Source organism: Lipotes vexillifer, unplaced genomic scaffold, assembly GCF_000442215.2.
Source record: "Lipotes vexillifer unplaced genomic scaffold, Lipotes_vexillifer_v1.1 scaffold1177, whole genome shotgun sequence".
In the NCBI taxonomy this organism is placed as follows: Eukaryota; Metazoa; Chordata; class Mammalia; order Artiodactyla; family Lipotidae; genus Lipotes; species Lipotes vexillifer.
In genome coordinates this window covers 156,158-177,890 of record NW_006789843.1, presented here as the reverse complement: position 1 = coordinate 177,890, position 21,733 = coordinate 156,158, and the positions used below count along the sequence as shown (strand labels likewise).

The 21,733-nt window shown below is 35.7% G+C and overlaps 1 protein-coding gene and 1 pseudogene across 1 annotated transcript in view; one reads left to right on the top strand and one right to left on the bottom strand.

Annotated features, from left to right (window-relative positions):
• Positions 1-21,733, bottom strand: part of CRY1 (cryptochrome circadian regulator 1) — a 95,743-nt gene that overhangs the window by 40,546 nt on the left and 33,464 nt on the right. The window lies entirely within an intron of this gene.
• The window catches only part of LOC103081251 (40S ribosomal protein S8-like), a 39,988-nt pseudogene continuing 21,968 nt past the window's right edge, over positions 3,714-21,733 (top strand).

Below are 21,733 nucleotides of genomic sequence, written 5' to 3'. Positions count from 1 at the left end.
TTATAAAATATATCTTATCACATGCTCAACAACGAAAACTACACTTAGAATATCTAAACCAAAACAATTCATTGCTGACCCTAGAGAAGTGATTTACAGACTATAAATTAAGATCATTAAATCACATGCAAAATATCTTCTCTTCTACCCTTCCTCCTTGTGAAACAACAGAGTTAAATATTTTTAAATAAAAGTTCTGGATATACTAACTATAATAAAGGAAAAAATGGAGAGTCTCAGTCATTAAGCAGTCATTGGTGTTTCATTAGAAGTTCAAAAATTATAAATAGCAATTTGTCTCTGTATAAATTGAATAAAGCTTACATATGCTTTTTTTCTGGTTTGTAACAAATTTTTAGTGTTCTTATCTAACATTATTCAAATTATCAGAATATTTGTGATATACACTTTCCCTAAAGAGAACAGTTTAATGTTGAATAAGATTAAACATGTATTTTAAAAGCAAAGTTTATATTTTTTCCAGGCTCTAATGGTTCATAAATCAGTGGCTCTAAACCATGACACAATGTCACCTTTTATAACAAATATTTTTCACTGCCTTATTTTAAATTCTGAAATGAAATTCATAGATAACATATCCTTATATACAATTTTAAAGCATTAATATAATACTCCAATGTAATATATGAGAGAAGTTTAAGTGAAGTCATTTATATTTTAAAAAGAAGCAACATTTACTTACCATAAGTAAACATCTGGGTATGAAACAAAAAGACAATGAATTAGTTGGATGCCTACACCTACATACAGAATCATTTTAAATTCAACAGCTACAAAAGCAGAATGATACAGTTGTATTATTGGTGACTCAAATACCATGAGTGTTACTGCCTTTGGTTTTCTGTAATGTTGAGCAAGATTTAGTAGAGGTCTGGACAAAGTTCAATCTTCCCTTATTCATATTGGTGATCAATATATTTTAGGAACACTCAATGTATATTAAAATTGTGTAAAAAATACCTAGTATTTACATATAAAAATGGATTTAGGCTCTAGATTTTGAAAATCATGAATAAGTTTTTCACTTACTAGATGTTTCACGAAACATCTAGTATAATATTTGAAAGTTATGTGGGACTCAGGACAACTATTTATTTTGAGAGACTGTCCTGAGCACTGCAAGAAGCTTTCCATCCTCAGTCTCTCCTCATTAATTCCACTAGTACCCTCCAATCACTGTGACTACCAAAAATGTCCCCATAAATTCCCAAAACACCTTCTAATGAATGACATTCATTATCCACATAATATTCTTGATTTGAGGAATACAAGATAAATGATATGAAATTCCAACACTCAAGGAGCTTAAAATTTAGAAAAGGAACTTGAAAATGTAAATGATGTATATGAATATAATAGAATCTGTTATGGCAGAATGCAATATATATTATAAGAGACACATATGAATACCAGTAATTTGCTTTGAACAATCAAGAGGGAACAATCACTTCTGGATTTTTTTCTTTTTTTTTGAGATGGGGAGAAATTTAGGCAAAATTTTCAAGGTGATGGTAGAGAGAGGACTTGCAGTATTAATATAACTTTGTTTGATAGCTGAAGACAGGAAGGGAGAATTATTGGCCATAGGACTGTAACCACCTTAAAGACTGGGACTAGGCCTTGTTCACCACTTCCCAGTAACTAGACAATGCTTGACATATAGTAGCAGTTCAAAAAATATTTATCTAATGACTAACCAAATAAATTAATGAAAGCAGGAGAAAGGGACTTTTAAAGACTTGATTCAATAGTCAATGGAGAAGTAAGAAATGTGAGAGGGCAAGAATGTCTACTGTACTAGGTACTTTATATATACTATATTCCCAACAACTTTATAAGGTATCTCATTTTAAAAATGAATCTAAAACTCAAGGACATCTTCCAAAGTAACTCAGCTAAGCAATCAAGTAAAAAATTTTTAAATTTTGACGTGTCTGACTCTAAATCCATGTTCTTTGCACTATATAATGTTACTTTCCTGAAGGATATATAATAATCTAAAATGTTTTAGGAAAATTAGGCTGGCAGCTTTAAGGACATAAAGACGACTAAAATACAGCTTTTGCCTTCAAGATGAGGGATGAGCATGTGTGTCAATTAAGACAGAATATGTTAGGTTACACTGAGTTAACAAACAACTCTCAAAGCTCAATGTCTTAAAATACCTAAAGTTTATTTCTCACTCATGCTATGTATCTACTGCAGGCAAGGCATTTCTGCTCACATTTAATTGGTTAAAGCAGGTTACATGGGCAAGCCAAACTTCAAGAAGGCAGAAGCATAAATTTCCTGCAGGTGAATAATGGTGAACAATAATAACATCTACCATAATATTCAAACCAACATTGATATATATGTCTTCATATTTCTGAATGAAGGGTATATTATGGCAGCACAGAAGAAATCAAACTCTGTGTGTGGGGGCAGGGGAAAGGAGACAGGAGAAGGCATGAGGAAGAAAACACTTGAACAGAGTTTGGAATCAATAGGTGTTGATCATGAGGATCAAGTAGGAAAGATCAATCAAAGCAGAGAAAACAGTATCCTTAAATTAAGAAACTCATAAGAACTGTGAGTGTTTGGGTCGGGGAGAGTGAGGAATTGGGAGAATGACACAAGTAACATACTTTCTAAGTCTAAGCTGTATTTCCCCCCAACACAAGTGTTAACATTTTTAAAAATATTCAAAATCAATGTCAAAAGAAACCTACTAACTTCTGTTGCTGACAGTACATTGGATTAAGATACCTTAATGGAAATAACTAACAAAAAGTTAACAAAAAACAACAAAAGGAAATTTTTAAACATAATTCACTGGACTGTCCCAAAAGTAAGGAATCATAAGAGGTTAAGCAGAGGGCTAAGGTCAGCTTTAGCCTTGAGGATTTCTACAGAGCCCTGGAAAGCTTAAACATAATCCAGGTTGAGGAGGACAGGAGATAAAGCCCAAGGCCCATCCAACTGAAGAAACTAATAATAGACACTCAATATAAAACCTGGGCTTTAAAGAGCTCCATCCCCAGTTCAAATGTAAATAAGACATAAATCTTAATAGGACAGGAAGGAAACTTGCCTGTCTCTACTCAGTCTGGGCTGAAAGAAAATAAAATCTTCCATTCTTGAATGGAAAGGTTAAACACAGTAATTTCACAGTGGAGAAAACTGGCAAACAGTACTGCAACCACATATTGGAGCAAACATCATCAGTGATAAGTCAGTCATGTACCATGTACATCTTGGTATGATATGATGAGAAGAACACTTCACCTTTGTGATATTTTCCACAAAACCCATAACCCCACTCTACAGATGAGAAAAACATCAGACAAAACTAAATTGAAGACTATTCTACAAGATACATGACCAGTACTCTAAATCAAAAAGGTCATAAAAAACAAGGGAAGCCTGAGGAATTGTCACAGGACAGAGGAGACTAAGGACACATGACTAAATGCAATGTGGTAATTTGGATGAAATCCTGGAACAGAAAAAGAACATTAGTGGAAATCTGAATATAGTCTGGAATTTAGCTAGTGCTATGATTTCTTAGTTTTGACAAAAATACGGTGGTAATGTAAGATGTTAATATTGGGGGAAACTGGGCATAGAGTAATCAGGAACTCACTGTATTATATTTGCACATTTTCTATAAATCTAAAATTATTTATTAAAAAATTCTTGTGCATCCCCCCATGCATAATCTCAATGCAAATTCATGGAATTTAAATGGTACCAAACGTCTCAAGCATATCATTGCATTTAACGTGGTCCCAGGTTGGTTGTGATCTGAGATAATTGTTAAAAGAAATTATAAATCCTCTCTGGATTCTCAACTTCAACCCATGCTTCAATTTCTACAGAAAAAGTTCCACCAAAAATCAATCAATCAATCATAAAATACACAAGGAAACAAGAACTTAATCTGAGTTGCAGAATAAGAGACCTGAAAATTACTGAGAATTTTCCAGAACCACTGAAAGGTATCAATTCAAGAAGCTCATGAATCTCAAGCAGGGTAAGAAAGAGAGGAACATGGGGATACAGTTGGGAGGTGGGATGGAGAGGAGGGGAAATAAAAACAGAAATAAAGAACAGATAAAAACAAGCAGAGATACAGAGAAGGAGAGATGAGACAGAGACAGAGAAAGAATACACATCTAGATACACCATACACCATCTAGATACATCCACATCTAGAAACTACACAAAACCAAAGACAAAGACGTAAGATACAAAGCAGTCAGAGAACATTATATCCAATAAGTAGAGAACATTTATGCAAGTATACGTGGCATACTCATGAAAATACTCATGAATACTCATGAAAATAATACTATTCAACAGATTTAAAGGAATTGGTATCTATCATACATTTTGAAATTAAAAACACTTCTCCGGGCTTCCCTGGTGGTGCAGTGGTTGAGAGTCCGCCTGCCGATGCAGAGGACACGGGTTCGTGCCCTGGTCTGGGAAGATCCCACATGCCACAGGGCGGCTAGGCCTGTGAGCCACGGCCACTGAGCCTTTGCATCAGGAGCCTGTGCTCCGCCAACGGGAGAGGCCACAACAGTGAGAGGCCCGTGTACCGCAAAACAAAACAAAACAAAACAAAACCAAAAGAAACACTTCTCCAAACAATTTATCAAAGAACATCACAATGGATTTTAGTAAATACCTAAAATTGAATGATAATGAAAAAAATATATCTAAAATGAGCAGAATGAAAAACAACAAAAAAGAGGTATTAGAAGAAAATATATAGGCTTAAATCCTTACATTAGAAAAAAAGACTTGAAATTGAGTTAGGAAAACAGCAGAATAAATCTTTAAAAAAATATAAAGAAGGAAATGATCTCTTTCCAGCCAGCAATGAGCAACAGGCATATCTCGGAACAACTGGCACAAGCGCCACAAGACTAGGAACGAGAGAAAGACATACCACAAGAAGCAGAAGTATGAGCTGGGAATCCCTGCTGCCAACACTAAGATTGATCCTGCCTCATACACACATTCCACATGCAGGGAGGCAACAAGAAGTTGCTGGACGTGGGGAACTTGAGGCTAGACGTGGGGAACTTCCCCTGAGGCTTGGAGCGTTGTACGTGCAAAACGAGGCTTATTGTTTACAGTGCCTCCAACAATGAACTGGTCAGTACCAAGACTCTGGTGAAGAACTGCATCGTGCTCATTGACAGCACACTATTGTGACAGTGGTAGGAGTCCCACTATGCACTGCCCCGGGGCCGCAAGAAGGGAGCCAAGCTGACTTCCGAGGAGGAAGGGATTTTAAACAAAAAACGATAAAAGAAAATTCAGAAGAAATATGATGAAAGGAAAAAGAATGCCAAAATCAGCAGTCTTTTGGAGGAGCAATTCCAGCAGGGCAAGTTCCTTGCATGCATTGTTTCAAAACCAGGCCAGTGTGGCCAAGCAGATGGCTATGTGCTAGAATGCAAGGAGCTGGAGTTCTAGCTGAGGAAAATCAATGCCCAGAAAGGCAAACAAATCCTCCTCCCTCCTATCTTAGCTCAAGTAATAAAGATGTTTATTGTTCTATTGTTCATCAATTGTTCTCTATGTTCTAAAGAAGAAAAAGAAAGAAGGAAATGATCAAGAGCAGGAATTAGTGAAAAGAGAACACAAATACATAATAGAAACAACAAAGCCAAAATTTATTACTTGAAGAAACAATACTATAAAACTCTGACAAGGTAAATTAAGGGAAAAATTGAGAGCAGACAAAATAAGCAATATTAAGAATAAAAAAGAGGATATAATCTCAGATATTGCAGGGATTAAATGGCAAATAAGGCAGTATGAACAATTTTATGCAAATAAATTTGAAAACTTTGATAAAATGGATAAATTCCTTACCAAAACTGACTCAAGAAGAAATTTAAAACTTACCAAAACTGACTCAAGAGCAAATACAGAACATGAACAGTCTCATAGCTACTAAAGAAACTGAATTCGTGGTTAAAAATCTTATATGGAAAACACAAGAGCCAGTCAGCTGTACAGATGAATTCTACCAAACATTCATGAAAGTTTTAATTTTACAGAGGATTCTAACCTCATACAGAGGATAGACAAAAAAGGAACACTCCTTAACTCACTTTATGAGGTGAGATTTATCTCGATACCAAAACCAGACAAGGACAGTACAAAAGGAAAATTACAAACTAATCTCACTCACAAGCATACCATATTAGCAAGCCAAATACAACAATACATTAAAAAATATACATCATGATCAAGTTGGGCTTATTCACAGAAAGTTGATTAGTTTAATGTTTAAAAACTGGTTAGTGTATTCACCTCATTCACAGAATAAAGAAATTTCACATGACCAACTGAACAGATGCAGAAAGAGCAGCTATTAAAATTCAATTTCATTTTAGCCTCAACAAACCAGGACTAGAAGGTAACCTCCTTAATGTGAAAAAGGGCATTCACAAAAAGTACAGAAAACATCATATTTAATGGTAAAATGTTGAAAGCACTTCTTTTAGGATTGGGAAGAAGACAAGGATGCCTGCCATGGCTTCTATTCAACTTGGTACTAGTAGGACTAACAAGTGTAGTAATAAGAAGATCAAGAGATAAAGGGTATAAGGATGGGAAAAGAAGAAACAAAAACATGATTATTTACAGATGATATGGGTATTGACACTATAAACATATAAAAAAAGGAATACACAGAAAATTATTAAAATTAATAATAGAGTTTAAAAGGGCCAAGATCACTCAATCTCTGGAATCGAGTTACACTAATACAATCTATGTAACTTAAGCCTTTCTGATCTCAAAAATCACACAAAGCTATGTATAATCTAGAACTCTTACTCCTTGTCTAATTTTAGAAACCACAGCATTGTGACTCTACCAGGTTAGGCCAAAATCAAGTATAAGATGTACTTCTAGGCTTTAAAGGATTTACACATAACTAAATAAAATGTCTAACGTGTTCAAAAGCATGCTTTCCCAGATCTATGTGTAATGCTTTTCAGTAGTCTAACAGTCCTATTTGGAATTTCTCTCCTTCAGAAAAAGACTAGTTACATGTCAATTATATCTCAATAAAGCTGGGGAAAAAAGAAAAAAATAAGATCTCTATTTTCATCTGTGAAAAATAAGATTGGTGGTTACCAGAGAGGATGGAAGCGCAAAATAGGTAACGGGGGTTAACTGTACGGTGACTGTATTAGTGGCATGCTGCAGTGTACACATAAATTAAATTATAATTTACACATGAAACTTATAAACCAATGTTACCTCAATAATAATAAAAAAAAGATAGGAATCCTTTGAAAGGTTTTGAGCAGAGACTGGGACATGACATGACTTAACTTTTAAAATAATCACTTGGACTGCTGGGTAGAAAATGAGTATCAGGAAAAGGGCAGAAACAGGAAGACCACTTAGGAGGCTACTATACTGCTCTAGAGGAGAGATGATGGTGGCATGAATAACAGTGGTAACAGTGAAAATGATAAGAGCAGTTGGTATCTGGGTAGGAATTCAAGAGGTAATATAGCACAGGAAGTGGGATTGTTAAATCTGGAGTCCAAGGTAGAAGTGTGTGGGTGGAAGATATAAAATTGGAATTCATCAGTACATATATGGTAGTCATTAGACTAGATAAAGGAAAAGAACTGATGGAAGAAAGGACCTTCACTTTGAATGAACAGAAGGAATGATAGAACAGAAAGAAGGCTGGAGAGAGAGAAGGAATAAGAAAAGGAAGGATGGAATGAGGTCTGGATTTACGGAAGCAGAGGATAGATATGTGTACTCCTAGAAGGAAATATGGAAAGAATGACTGATGGAAGGAAGGGAGGGAGGGGGGATAAAGATGCAATAACACATGAAAGAAGTAAGGACACATGATAGAAAGAAGCAAGAGTATATGGGACATATACTCTTATATGTCTTATATGGGACAGAGAAGCAAAGACTGATGGGACAGAGAAGCAAGAACAAAGAAGGATAGAGTAGGGGGTGAGATGGTAAAGGGCAAAAAAAAAAAAAGGCAGAGAAGAAGATAACATGGAAATCAAACTGAAAATTTAGAATCCTGAGTCTGATGCAATTCTCAATAACAAAAAGGGGTCAATTTTACTTAATTATTAATAAGTGAGTTATGAACCAGTCATGGACCTCAAACACATCCCATTAATTTCATAGTTGAAAATAAGAAACGTCTCATCTTTACAGATGCTATATAACTACATACAGAACTTGTTCTATGCTTAGAGAAACATAAATGAAACTAAATGAACCTGAAGTACTATCCTATCTCTTCTTATTTGGTAAACAGACTCATTTAGATTCACATTAACTTTTACTCTCTTCAGAGATATTTGAGAATTAATTATTAGTAATCTAATAAAATGTAGAGTCACATATTCTGAGGTACATTCTTTCATTCATAAACCAACATCTGGACACCTAAATAGGACACACAAAAATAAATCCAGGTCTCCCCTGGTGGCGCAGTGGTTGAGAATCTGCCTGCCAATGCAGGGGACACGGGTTCGAGCCCTAGTCCGGGAAGATCCCACATGCCACAGGGCGGCTAGGCCCATGAGCCACAACTGCTGGGCCTGCGCTCTGGAGCCTGCGAGCCACAACTACTGAGCCCGTGAACCACAACTGCTGAAGCCCGCACGCCTGGAGCCTGTGCTCTGCAGCAGGAGAGGCCACTGCAATGAGAGGCCCGTGCACTGCAACGAAGAGTGGCCCCCGCTCGCCACAACTAGAGAGAGCCCGCGCGCGACAACGAAGACCCCAACTCAGGCAAAAATAAAAATAAATAAATAAATACATCCAGAATTCCAGTCCTTGGAGCCTCCAAGTTCAATGAGAATAAGATGTGCAAATTCATCACTAGTAATTAATATACTGTATTATTGAAGTCCCTATTGTTAAAGGACATGTAAAAGGAAGGCAATTATGCTGAGGAAGAGCTCTAAAGATCCAGATCGGACCTGGATCTTTATTATCTATCACAGCACTTTGTGATAACAATTTAAGTCAGTCTTTACTTGAAATATATTTTAACTTCTGAGGTTAATTTACACTAGTATAAGGCTATGTAATTTATGCCTCCCTAATCCCCAAATCACAAAGTACTTGAAATCTAAGACTTTTACTATCCCATGTGTATTTTTAGAAACGATTACATTGTAACACTGTGAGGATAGGCCAAAAATCATATTTAAAATCTACTTCTAGGCTTTAGAGGATTAAAATAGAACTAAATAAAATCTGTTCAACACATGTAAAAAAGCAAATGACAGAGTTACACATATTGGTTTTCTGATATTCCTATCAGAAAATTCTCTTCTAATAATGTTAACTTTCCTCTAGATATAAGTCAAGTTTTTCAGAGGTTTTCATCGTGGTAGGACTATGAAAAAAGAAGAAGAAAAAAGAGTGCCAGGACATAAAAAAAGGCTATAAAAGATGAAACAGTATCCAGATCTTGGTTTCTAAATATCCTTCTCCAATTAGAAGAACCAGGGTTCCACAGAGCAGTGGCTGATTTCAGAGCAGAGCAAGAAAAATACAAGATGAGCTGGAGCATCTCATAGTGCCAGAAAGTAGGAAGTGCTCAAGAGAAATAAGATGGGTGCACGTCTAAAAATAAGATGGATGTCAAAGCTGGACCAATTTAAACAAAATAAACAGTAACAGTAATAGATTATAACCCAAAGAATAAAACAAATACAAACTCACACTTTTATAAATAAATTATTGAATAAATAAATGGGGGGAGAAGGAATAAGTTTTCGTTACAGAATTCCAACTAATAAATATAGAAGGAATGAAAAAAATCATGATTGGAATAGCACATAATAATTGCTTTGAGCAAGATCCACTGATGAATACTAAAATTAATATCTGAAAGTATCAGGAGAAAAAGAATATTTATCAAAATATCTCTTCCAAAATATTTATTAATTACAAAGGAAAAAAATAGTAATTTTACAGTGGAGAAACCCAGAAGACACTTTTAACCACATGATCAAAGGTAATATCACCAGTAATAAGACACACTGATACCATGTCTCCCCTGATACGACAAGGCCATATCACTTCTGTGGCATTTTTCAAAAATGCAAAACCTTGATCTAATCATGAGAAAACATCAGATAAGTCCAAATTGAGGGAGATCCTACAAAATGCCTGACTAGTACTTTTAAAAGTCTTAAGGTCTTGAAAGGTAAGGAAAGACTGAGATATTGTTACCGGCCAGAAGAAATTAAGGAGACATGATGACTAAATGGAATAGGGAATTCTAGACTGGACTCTGGGACAGAAAAACTACTAGTGGAAAAATCAGTGAAATTCAAATAAAGTCTGTACTTTCGTTAACAGCGTTGTACCAATGCTAATTTCTTACTTTTGATAATTGTATTATGATTATATAAGGTATTAACATTAAGAGATGCTGGGTGAAGGGTATACGGTAACTCTCTGTATTATTATTTTTTGGCTGTGTTGGGTCTCCATTGCTGCATGCAGGCTTGCTCTAGTTGCAGCGAGCAGGGGTTACTCTTCATTGCAGTGCATGGGCTTCTCATGGCGGTGGCTTCCCTTGTTGTGGAGCACAGGCTCTATGTGCGTGGGCTTCAGTGGTTGTGGCATGTGGGCTCAGTAGTTGTGGTACGCAGGCTCAGTAGCTGTGGCTCACAGGCTCTAGAGTGCAGGCTCAGTAGTTGTGGTGCATGGGCTTAGTTACTCCACGGCATGTGGGATCTTCCCTGACGAGGGATTGAACCCGTGTCCCCTGCATTGGCAAGTGGATTCTTAACCACTGCACCACCAGGGAAGCCCTCTCTCTGTATTATTTTTACAACTCTTCTGTAAGCCTAAACTTATTTCAAGATAAAACAAAAAAACAGAAGAATCAGAGCATTGTATCCTGAAATAAACAGGTTTGGGAAGTTTTTCCTACATAGATATTACTTTCACATCACTTCCGGTAGTAACCACTTGAATAGTTCCATCCATGAATTTATTCATTTAACAAATAAACACTTGAGCGTCTACTAGGTGCCAGGCATGTATTACAGAAAAAAAGTAGGGAGTGCCAAGTATGGGGGAAGGGGATTGCTGTTTTATGGGCTGATTGAGAAGATTTCATTAATAAGGTGATACTTAGCAGAGTTCTGAAGTGAGGTAAGCCAAGTGGATATTTGGGAAAAGGAACAGCAAGTGTGACAGCCTAGAGATTCAATAGCATGTCTGAAGAACAGCAAGATGGCCAGTATGGTTGCAGCTCAGGGAGGGATAGGAAGAAGGCAAAAAATAAGATGAGGTGAGAAAATTATTCAGGGTCTCCTTGGTCATTGTAAGGGCTTTCTTTGGCTTTTATGCCAAGAGAAATGGAAAGGGACTGGAAAGATAAGAGAGCAAGAGTGACATGAAGGTTTTACAGGGTAATTCTGACTATCATATGAAGAACTGGGCTAAGAGAGGGAATACAGAGATCAATTAAGAAATTACAGCAGTTATCCAGGTAAGAGATAATGATGGCTTAGGTCAGGCTGTAATCAATGAAGGGAATGAGAAGTGACTGGATTCTGGATATATTTTTAAGGTATAACCTATAGCAGCGGTCCCCAACCTTTATGGCACCAGGGACCAGTTTCGTGGAAGACAATTTTTCCACGGGGGTTGGTGGGGGATGATTCAGGCGGTAATGCAAGCAATGGGGAGCGGCATGCTCGCTCGCCACTCACTTTCTGCTGTGTGGCCCAGTTCCTAACAGGCCATGGACCTGTACTGGTCTGCGGACTGGGAGTTGGGGACCCCCCCATCTATAGGATCACCTGACAAATGTGAGGTGTGAGAGAAAGAGAGCAGTCAAGGTTGATTCCAAATTCAGAGCACATGATAGGATAAAATTTCTATTTATTGAAATGGGAAAATACAGGACAAAGAGCTTTGGGGATTTTGTTTGTTTTATTCTGTTTGTTTCAAGAGGTTTTAATTTTAATTTTGTTTGTTAATTTTGTTCATATTTATTATTTCCTTCCTTTCACTTTCTTGCAGTTTAGTTTTTCTGATTTTTTTTCAACTTCTTGGAAAAGAATCCTTATGTTTCAGATTTTTCAGTCTTTCTTCTTTTCAACTTGATGCTTTTAGGGCCATAAATGTCTTTAGATGTATTCCACAAATTTTGGTATGTCATTGTCATTTAGTTCAAAGTATTTAAAAATTTCCACTGTGATTTCTTCTTTATTATTTATAAGAATATTGCTTAACTATCAGTATTTGGGGCTTTTCTAATTATCTTTTTGTTATTAATTCTGAGCTTATTTCATTGTGATTAGAGAACATATTCTCTGTTACTTCAATGTTGTGAAATATGAGACTTGCTTTATGACCCAAGATACAATTAATTTTGTTAATCTTTTGATGTGCCCTTGAAAAGAATATGTACACTGTAGGTCTTGGATAAAATGCTCTACATATGTGAATTAAGTCAAAGTTGTTAATCATATTGTTCCAATCCTTTATAACACTACTGATATTTGGCCTGCTTGTTCCATTAGTTACTGAAAGAAGTGTATTAATATTTCTCTGTGACTTTGAATTTGTCTGTTTCTCCTTTTAGTTCTATCAGCTTTGGTTTTCTGTATTTTGAGGCTATATTTTACACATACAAATTTAGAATTGCTATATCTTTCTGGAGCACTGTCCATTTTAATGACCGTGAAACATCCCTCTTTATCTCTAACAATTATGCTTCTTGCTTTAAACTTTATACTTTATCTGATATTACTAAAGCGATACCAGCTCTCTGTTAGCCTTTCAATGGTATATCTTTTCCCATGCTTTTACTTCAGCCCATCTTAACCCCCATATTTGTTTTAAAAATGTATTTAACGAAATTTTATAAATCAGTGAGCAAAATATTAACACAATGGAAAAATGGACATGGGAGCTGAACAGGCACTTCCCCAAAGACAGTATCCAATGACTACTAACCACATGAAAAAATGCTCAACTTCTTTGGTAATCATGAAGTGAAAATTAAAGCTATAATGAAATAACACTTCACATCTATCAGAATGACTGGAAATAAAAAAACTAACAATAACAAGTGTAGACAACAATATAGGTAATCTCAGACTCCCATGCACTGCTGGTGGGAATGTGAATGATATAACCACTTGGGAAAACTGCAGTGTCTGCTAACAGTGAAGAAATGCCCACTTTATAACCCAGCAATGCCACTTCTATGTATATATACCTCCAAAATGTGTGGACATGTTTAATGGGAGACATATACAAAAATGTTCACAGTAGCTTTATTCATAATGATCATTCTGGAGAAGAGTGGATGAGTCACGATGTTCATAAAAGGAACCTGATGGAATTCAACAACTAATCTATAATAAAAAGTGATAAAAAATAGTTGGACACTTCATACCTATCTTTCACCACCATTTTTTTTAATGGACAGCAGGCTCTTATTGAAAGTTTAGGGTAGTGGTAGGAAATGACACTACAAGACAGGTAACAATTAAAAGTTGAATATTAGACATCTCCACCCTAAAGCACTAGTGCTATTCCCTACCCCAACTTTCTCACTGGCCATGACCCACTGCTGGCCCTCAAATCTATCTTATTCTTGGGTCTCCTCATCCTCCTCAGCTTATCCCTATACATGTGTCTCCTTGCCAGGTCTTGGGTCACTCAACCCTTCTCTCAAGAGTTATCCAGCACCATACTTAGGGGGAAAACACTAGTGGAGTTTCCACTATAGTTGAGGACAAAATAAGGATGCCTGGCATCATAGTCTGATTTTCCAAAATCAGACCCCGAGACAAGAACTTGAAAAGGGGAAATTTACTTGACGGTCATCTCAGGGAGCACAGTGAGGAGACAGGGAAGAGAAAAGTCAGGAAAGTGTGCTTTACTAAGTAGAATAGACTGCAGTCCTTTGTTCTTCAGAGCTCTGCCCTTGGAGGGATCTTTGCATTTCCATGAGAGATGGCCCTTGTTGGCAGCTGATTGGCTTTCTCACTCTGTTCCTACTCAAAGAAAGATGGGCCCCCAGAAGTCTTTGTGTAACTAGAGCCATCTCAGTTCACACTGTGGTGCTTCCACCAGTAGAACTCTCTTTAAAACAATGAATTTCCTATGAGTCTGCCTTTAGTCCTCTCCATTCAAGGGAGGTCACACCCTTGATTCTTCTCTAGACAGGCCTCTCTCCAATTTGGGCAGAATGTTAAAGTTCTATCGGACAACAGCCTTAAGATTTTTCAGCTCTTTAGTCTAGCCAGGAGGATCTACTAGCCACTGACTGGAATCCTTCTGAAATCTCTCTTTTTTAAAATTAAAGTATAGTTGTTTTACAATATTGTGTTAGTTTTAGGTATATAGCAAAGTGATTCAGATATATTTTTTCCTAGATTATTTTCCATTTAGGTTATTACAAGATATTGAACATAATCCTATGTGTTATATAGTAAATCCTTGTTGCTTATCTAGTTTATATAGTCTGTATCTGTTACCCCCATACTCCTGATTTATCCCTCCCCCCTCTCTTTTCCCTTTGGTAACCGTAAAATTGTTTTCTATATCTGTGAGTCTGTTTCTGTTTTGTATTCATTTGTATTATTTTTTAGATCCCACATATGATACCATATAATATTTGTCTTTCTCTGTCTGAATTACTTCACTAAGTATAATACTCTCTAGGTCCAAACTTCATTCTTTTTTTATGACTGAGTAAAAATATTCCATTATGTGTGTGTGTGTGTGTGTGTATACATATACATACATATGTATACATATACATATACATACGTATGTATACGTATATCACATCTTCTTAAACCAGTCGTCTGTTAGTGGGCACTTCAGTTGTTTCCATGTCTTGGCTATTGTAAACCATGTTGTTATGAACACTGGGGTGCACATATATTTTCGAATTAGAGTTTTTGCCTTTTCTGTATATATGTCCAGGAGTGGGATTGTTGGATTATACGGTAGCTCCATTTTTAGCTTTTTAAGTAACCTCCATACTGTTGTCCATAGTGGCTGCACCAATTTGCATTCCCACCAACAGTGTAGGAGGGTTCCCTTTTCTCCACACCTTCTCCAGCATTTACTACTTGTAGAGATTTTTTTTTTTTTTTTTTTTTGCGATATGTGGGCCTCTCACTGTCGTGGCCTTTCCCGTTGCCGGACGCGCAAGCTCAGCGGCCACGGCTCACAGGCCCAGCCGCTACGCGGCATGTGGGATCCTCCCAGACCGGGGCACGAACCCGTATCCCCTGCATCGGCAGGCGGACTCTCAACCACTGCGCCACCAGGGAGGCCCACTTGTAGAGATTTTGAAGATAGCCATTCTGCCCTCTGTGAGGTAACACCTCATTGTGGTTTTGATTTGCATTTCTCTAATAATTAGTGATGTTGAGCATCTTTTCATGTGCCTGTTGGCCATCTGTATGTCTTCTTTGGAACAATTTCTATTCAGGTCTTCTACCCACTTTCTGATTACACTGTTTTGTCAATATTGAGTTGTATGAGCTATTTGTATATTTTAAATATTAACCCTTTGTCAGTCACATCATTTGCAAATATCTCCTCCCAGTCTATACTTTGTCTTCTCATTTTGTTGATGGTTTCCTGTGTGGTGTAAAAGCTTTTACGTTTGATTCGGCCCCATGTGTTTTTTTGTTTGTTTGTTTGTTTTATTTCTTTTGTCTTGGGAGACTGATCTAAGAAAATATTGTTATGAGTTATCTCAGAGAATGTTCTGCCTATATTCTCTTCTAGGAGTTTTATGGTGTCATATCATATAGTTAGGTCTTTAAGCCATTTTGAGCTTATTTTTGTATATGGTGTGAGGAAGTGTTCTAATTTCACTGATTTACATGCAGCTGTCCGGCCTTCCCAACACCACTTACTGAAGAGACTGTCTTGTCTCCATTGTATATTCTTGCCTCCTTTGTCATAAATTGACTGTAGGTGCGTGGGTTTATTTCTGGGCTCTCTATTCTGTCCCATTGATCCATATATGTTTTTGTGCCAAAACCATGCTGTTTTGATTACTGTCGCTTTGTAGTATAGTCTGAAGTCTGGGAGGGTTATGCCTCCAGCTTTGTTCTTTTTCCTCAGGATTGCTTTGGCAATTCTAGGTCATTTGTGGTTCCATAAAAATTCTAGGATCATTTGTTCTAGTTTTGTGAAAAATGTCATGGGTATTTTGATAGGGATTGCATTAAATCCATAGATTGCTTTGGATAGTACAGTCGTTTTAACAATATTAATCCTTTCAAGAGCATGGGATATCTTTCCATTTCTTTGAATCATTTTCAATTTCCTTTATCAATATTTTATTGTTTTCAGTGTATAGGTCTTTCACCTCCTTGGTTAGGTTTACTCCTAGGTATTTTATTTTTTTAATGTTATTTTAAACAGGATTCTTTTTACATTCTTTTTCTGATATTTCATTGTTAGTGTAAAAAAATACAATGGATTCCTGTATATTAATATTATATATTGCTATCTTGCTGAATTCATTTATTAGTTGTAACAGTTTTTGTGTGGAGACTTTAGGGTTCTCCACGTAGAATATCATGCCATCTGCAAATACTGACAGTTTTACCTCTTCCCTTCCAATCTGTATATCTTTTATATCTTTTTCTTGTTTGACTGCTGTCGTTAGGACTTCCAATACTATGTGGAATAAAAGTGGTGAGGGTGGGCATCCTCGTTTTATTCCTGAATTCAGTGGGAAGTCTTTCAGTTTTCCACCATTGAGAATTACGTTAGCTGTGGATGTGTCATAAATGTCTTTTATTATGTTGAGATATGTTCCCTCTATACCCACTTTGGTGAGAATTTTTATCATAAATGGACACTGAACTTGGTCAAATGCTTTTTCTGCACCTATTAAGATGCTCATGTGGTTTTTGTGTTTCCTTTTGTTAATGTGGTGTATCACATTGATTGATTTGGGTAGGCTGTGACATCCTTGTGACTCTGGAATGAATCCAACTTGATGATGGTTTGTATGTATTGTTGGATTTGGTTTGCTAATATTTTGTTGAGGATTTTCCCATCTATATTCATGAAGGACTTTGGCCTGTAATTTTCTTTTTTTGTAGTGTCTTTGTCTGGTTTTGGTATCAGGGTGATGGTGGCTTCATAGAATGAATTTGGGAGTGTTCCCTCCTCTCCAATTTTTTGTAATAATTTGAGCAGGATAGGTATAAGTTCTTCTTTGTATGTTTGGTAGAATTCCCCAGAGAAGCTGTCTGGACCTTGACTTTGATTTGGAGGGAGTTTTTAAAATTACAGATTCTATTTCACTTCTAGTGATCGTCTATTCAATTCATCTATTTCTTCTTGACTCAGTTTTGGCAGGCTGTATGTTTCTAGAAGCTTCTCCATTTTGTCTAGGTTGTCCAATTTGTTGGCATATAACTTTTCATAGTACTCTCTTATGATTTTTTTGTATTTCTGTGGTATCTGTTGTTATTTCTCCTCTTTTATTTCTTATTTTGTTTATTTGAGTCTCTTTTCTTCTTTGTGAGCATGGTTAGAGGTTGTCAATTTTATCTTTTCAAAAAAACAGCTCTTGATTTTACTGATATTTTCTATTTTTATGTCTATTGTATTTATTTCCTCTCTGATCTTTATAATTTCCTTCCTTCTGCTGACTTTGGGTTTTGACTGTTCTTTTTCTAATTATTTTAGGTGGTAGGTTAGGTTGTTTGAGATTTTTCTTGTTTCTTAAGGAAGGTCTATATCCCTATGAACTTCCCTCTTAAGACAGCTTTTGCTGTATACCATAGATTCTGTAAGGCTGTGTTTTCATTTTCATTTGTCTTAAGGTATTTTCTAATTTCTTCTTTGATCACATTGTTGACCCATTGTTTTTTTTAGTAGCCTGTTGTTTAGTCTCCATGTGTTAATTTGTTTCCTGTTTTTCTTTCTGTCATTGATTTCTAGTTTTATACAACTGTGATCAGAAAAGATGCTTGAAGTAATTTCTATCCTTTTAAATTTGCTGAGGCTTGTTTTGTGACCTAGTATGTTGTCTATCCTAGAGACCATTCCATGAGTGCTTGAAAAGAATGTGTATTCTGGGTTGTTTTTTGGATGTAATGTCCCATAGATATCAATTAAATCCAACTGGTCTATTGTGTCATGCAGTTTCCAATGACAGAGAAAGAGAGAGAAAGAGACATTTCTTAAATTCCAAACAAGAGTGTCTGGACCTGCCACGGACCACAAGCAAACTCTAATTGCATGTGTTTGCACATCTGAAAATAAAAAATGTTCCCTGACCATACAGATATTACATAATTATATGACAAAACATAATCTAAGTAGATGAAAAAAGAGCAACAGAAATGTACTTAATGAACTAATTGTGTGAAATACATTATTTTACTTAGGTAAAAAATCATATTTAGGAGTGTATTAACTTTTACTATCTTTATCGTCCACTAGTGGTATGGTCCACACCATTTTTATAATTTTTTAATACTAATAACCAGTGACAAAATATAGAAAAGTATATCTGAAGCATTTTCATTCATTCGTTCTTTAAATCAACATTTGGGCATTTTCTTGAGATACAAAAACACAGAACTCCCATCCTGAAGGCCTCCCAAATTTAATGAAAATAAGGTATAAAAATAAACCATTATATTTCTTATTAAACTGTATGATCAAAGTTTATGGTACTAAGAAAATAGGGAGGAGTTAAATCTGTCAAGGGAGGGTCATGAAGTTTCACATAGATATGTTTGATATGGGTCTTTTAATAGCACAGCATTTCACTTTGTGTTAGGAATGTAAGATGATCTTTAATACAAGTATCATATACCTTCTGGAATTGAATTACACTAGTACAAGTATATGTTACTTATGCTGTCCTCATTTCAAAAATCACATTGAAGTATTTGTAATCTAGGCCTCCTACTAATCTTTGTCTATTTTTAGAGAGCACTGCATTGTAACCTCAAAAGGACAGGCAAAATCAGGTAGGAGATTTATTTGGGGGCTCTAGGGGACTTACATGGAATTAAATAAAATCTATTAAACATTTGTAAACAGCAAACTGTTTTAGAGAGCTATATATAATGGGTTTTTATAGTCAGATAGCCTAAAAAATTTTTCTTCTGAAAATATTTATTAAAAATCACTGAAAATTATACTTATTTTTCTGATCCATGACCTAAATTAAACACAATTATCTCAAGTTTGCCAGAAGCTTTCTCCAATCGTAACCAAATAAGTACACCAAAAACAACAATAATAATAAAAGAAGAAGAAATCTAAAAAGTCATAGAAGGTGAACCACAGTATTCTAATGTAATATGATTTGTGACTTTCCCAAAATGATGGTACCTACTCACCATATTGACAGTGGCTTCAACAATGCTATATAATCATTTACTTATTCAACAAGTATTTATTGAGAACCTACTGGGCACCAGGGACTGTACAAAACATTAGGGACACAGCTGTGACTTTTTTAAAAAAGACATTCTTACTACTGTATAGCTTACATTCTAGTGGGGGAAGGATGGTGACAGAATAATAAAGAAACAAAAAAGAAATCAGTCAAATGGTAATAAGTGAATAATACAAGGTTCGAGGGGGAATAGAGATTTTAGGGAATAAAAGAATGGAGATTGCTATTTTGTATAAGACTGTCAGGTAAATCCTCAGTGACAATGAAATATTTGTACAGAGACCTGAAGGCAAGTGAGGGAGTAAGCCATGCTGGTAGAAGAATATTCTGTGCAGAGGGAACAGCAAATGTACAGTCCAGATGGGGAATATGCCTAATATTGTAAAAAGAATACTCAAAAGGCCAGTATGATTGCAGCACACAGAGTGAAAGGCAGAGTGGTAAAAGATTAGGTTAGCAAGTTATCAAGTTCCAGTTCACATAATATCTTATAAACTATTGTAAGGATGTTGTCTTTTACTCTGAGAAGTAAGTCACTAGAACACTGATCTTATGGTCACAAAGAATCATAATAGGCTAAATGGGAGGAAAGGCAGAACCAGCAAAGTCTAAAAGGAAACTATTGCAATATTCTATGTAGTGTCTTGGGCCAAGGTATTTAATATGGAGGTATGAAACATGGTCTGAGTTTGGATACGTTTTGAAAGCAGATAAAATATAATTTAATTAATATGTTTAAAGTAAAAAAGTATAAATAAAAGCAGGCAAACAAGCAAAAAACAAAAACAAGACAAAAAGTTTAGGGAGTAAGAAATGGCATGTTTGAAAAGGAGCCAAAGAAAACTTCTATTAAAAACTAATTGAAATAAAACATGATGCAGTTAAAAAGAGATCTTATGAAATGTAAAGCTGACATAAAGAAATTTTATAAAATGAAATACTGAGAGACATAGAGATGAAAATTATGGAGAAGACCTTAAGAACACAGTGAAAATATCTAACACATGTACAAACAGGGTTCCAAAAGGAGAAAGGAAGATGAAGTAAGGGCAATATTTGAAAAGGTAACAGCTGAAAAATTATCAGAACTGATGAAAGATACCAACTCTCAGGTTCAAAGAGCCTTACAAATCCAAGAGAAATAAATGTAAAGAAACTCACACCTATATTCATCATTGAAAAAACTGAAGAATATATCACAGAAAGAGAACATTTAAAATTAGACAAAAAGGAACAACATATTACCCTCAAAAAAGTAATAGTGGAAATGGTGGCTGACTATAACTATTATCTCCAATATGCTGAGAAAAAATACTGTCAATCTAGAATTCTGTACCTAGTGTAAGGACAGAAACACAGTATTCAAACAAAACTTGAGAGAGTTTGCCACTAGCACTACAGATAATTCTAAAAGATATATCTGAGATAAAAGAAAAGTGATTCCAAGTGGAATATTTGAGATGCTAGGAAGAATAAAAAACACAGAAGGTAGTAAATATGTAGGTAAATAAACACTAGTTTTATAAAACAATAAAACAATGCATTTTGGCTTTTTTTAAAATCAAATACACAAACGAAAACCAGACAGAATTAGAATATATGTCAGGAGGAAACTAACTGGAGTTTAAAAGTTTAAGTGTTTTAAGGTATGATCCAATATATGGACAAAGTCATTGATTAACTTTAGACATTGATCAGTATAGTTGTGGTAATTTCTACAGTACATGCTAGAAGAATAGTTAAAATAATGTATAATTTCCAAGCTTGTACAAAGAAATGAATAAAATTTAAAACAATTAATTAAATTTAAAAGAAGATAAATAAAACAAGCAAAACAAAAAGAAAACACAAAATAAGATGGTAGACATAAATCCAAACACATAGGCAATTATAACAAATATAAATAGGCTTCAATTAAAAAATAAAAACTGTCAGACCAATTAACCAAAAAATCAAATGTATGCTGTTTACAAGAGACATCTAAAACAAAGTTTCCAGAAAAACTGAAACAAAAGGATACCAAAAGTTCACCATAAAAATACCAAAGAGGGCTTCCCTGGTGGCGCAGTGGTTGAGAGTCTGCCTGCCGATGCAGGGGACACGGGTTCGTGCCCCGTTCTGGGAAGATCCCACATGCCGCGGAGCGGCTGGGCCTGTGAGCCATGGCCGCTGAGCCTGCGCGTCCGGAGCCTGTACACCGCAACGGGAGAGGCCACAACAGTGAGAGGCCCGCGTACCGGGGGGAAAAAAAAA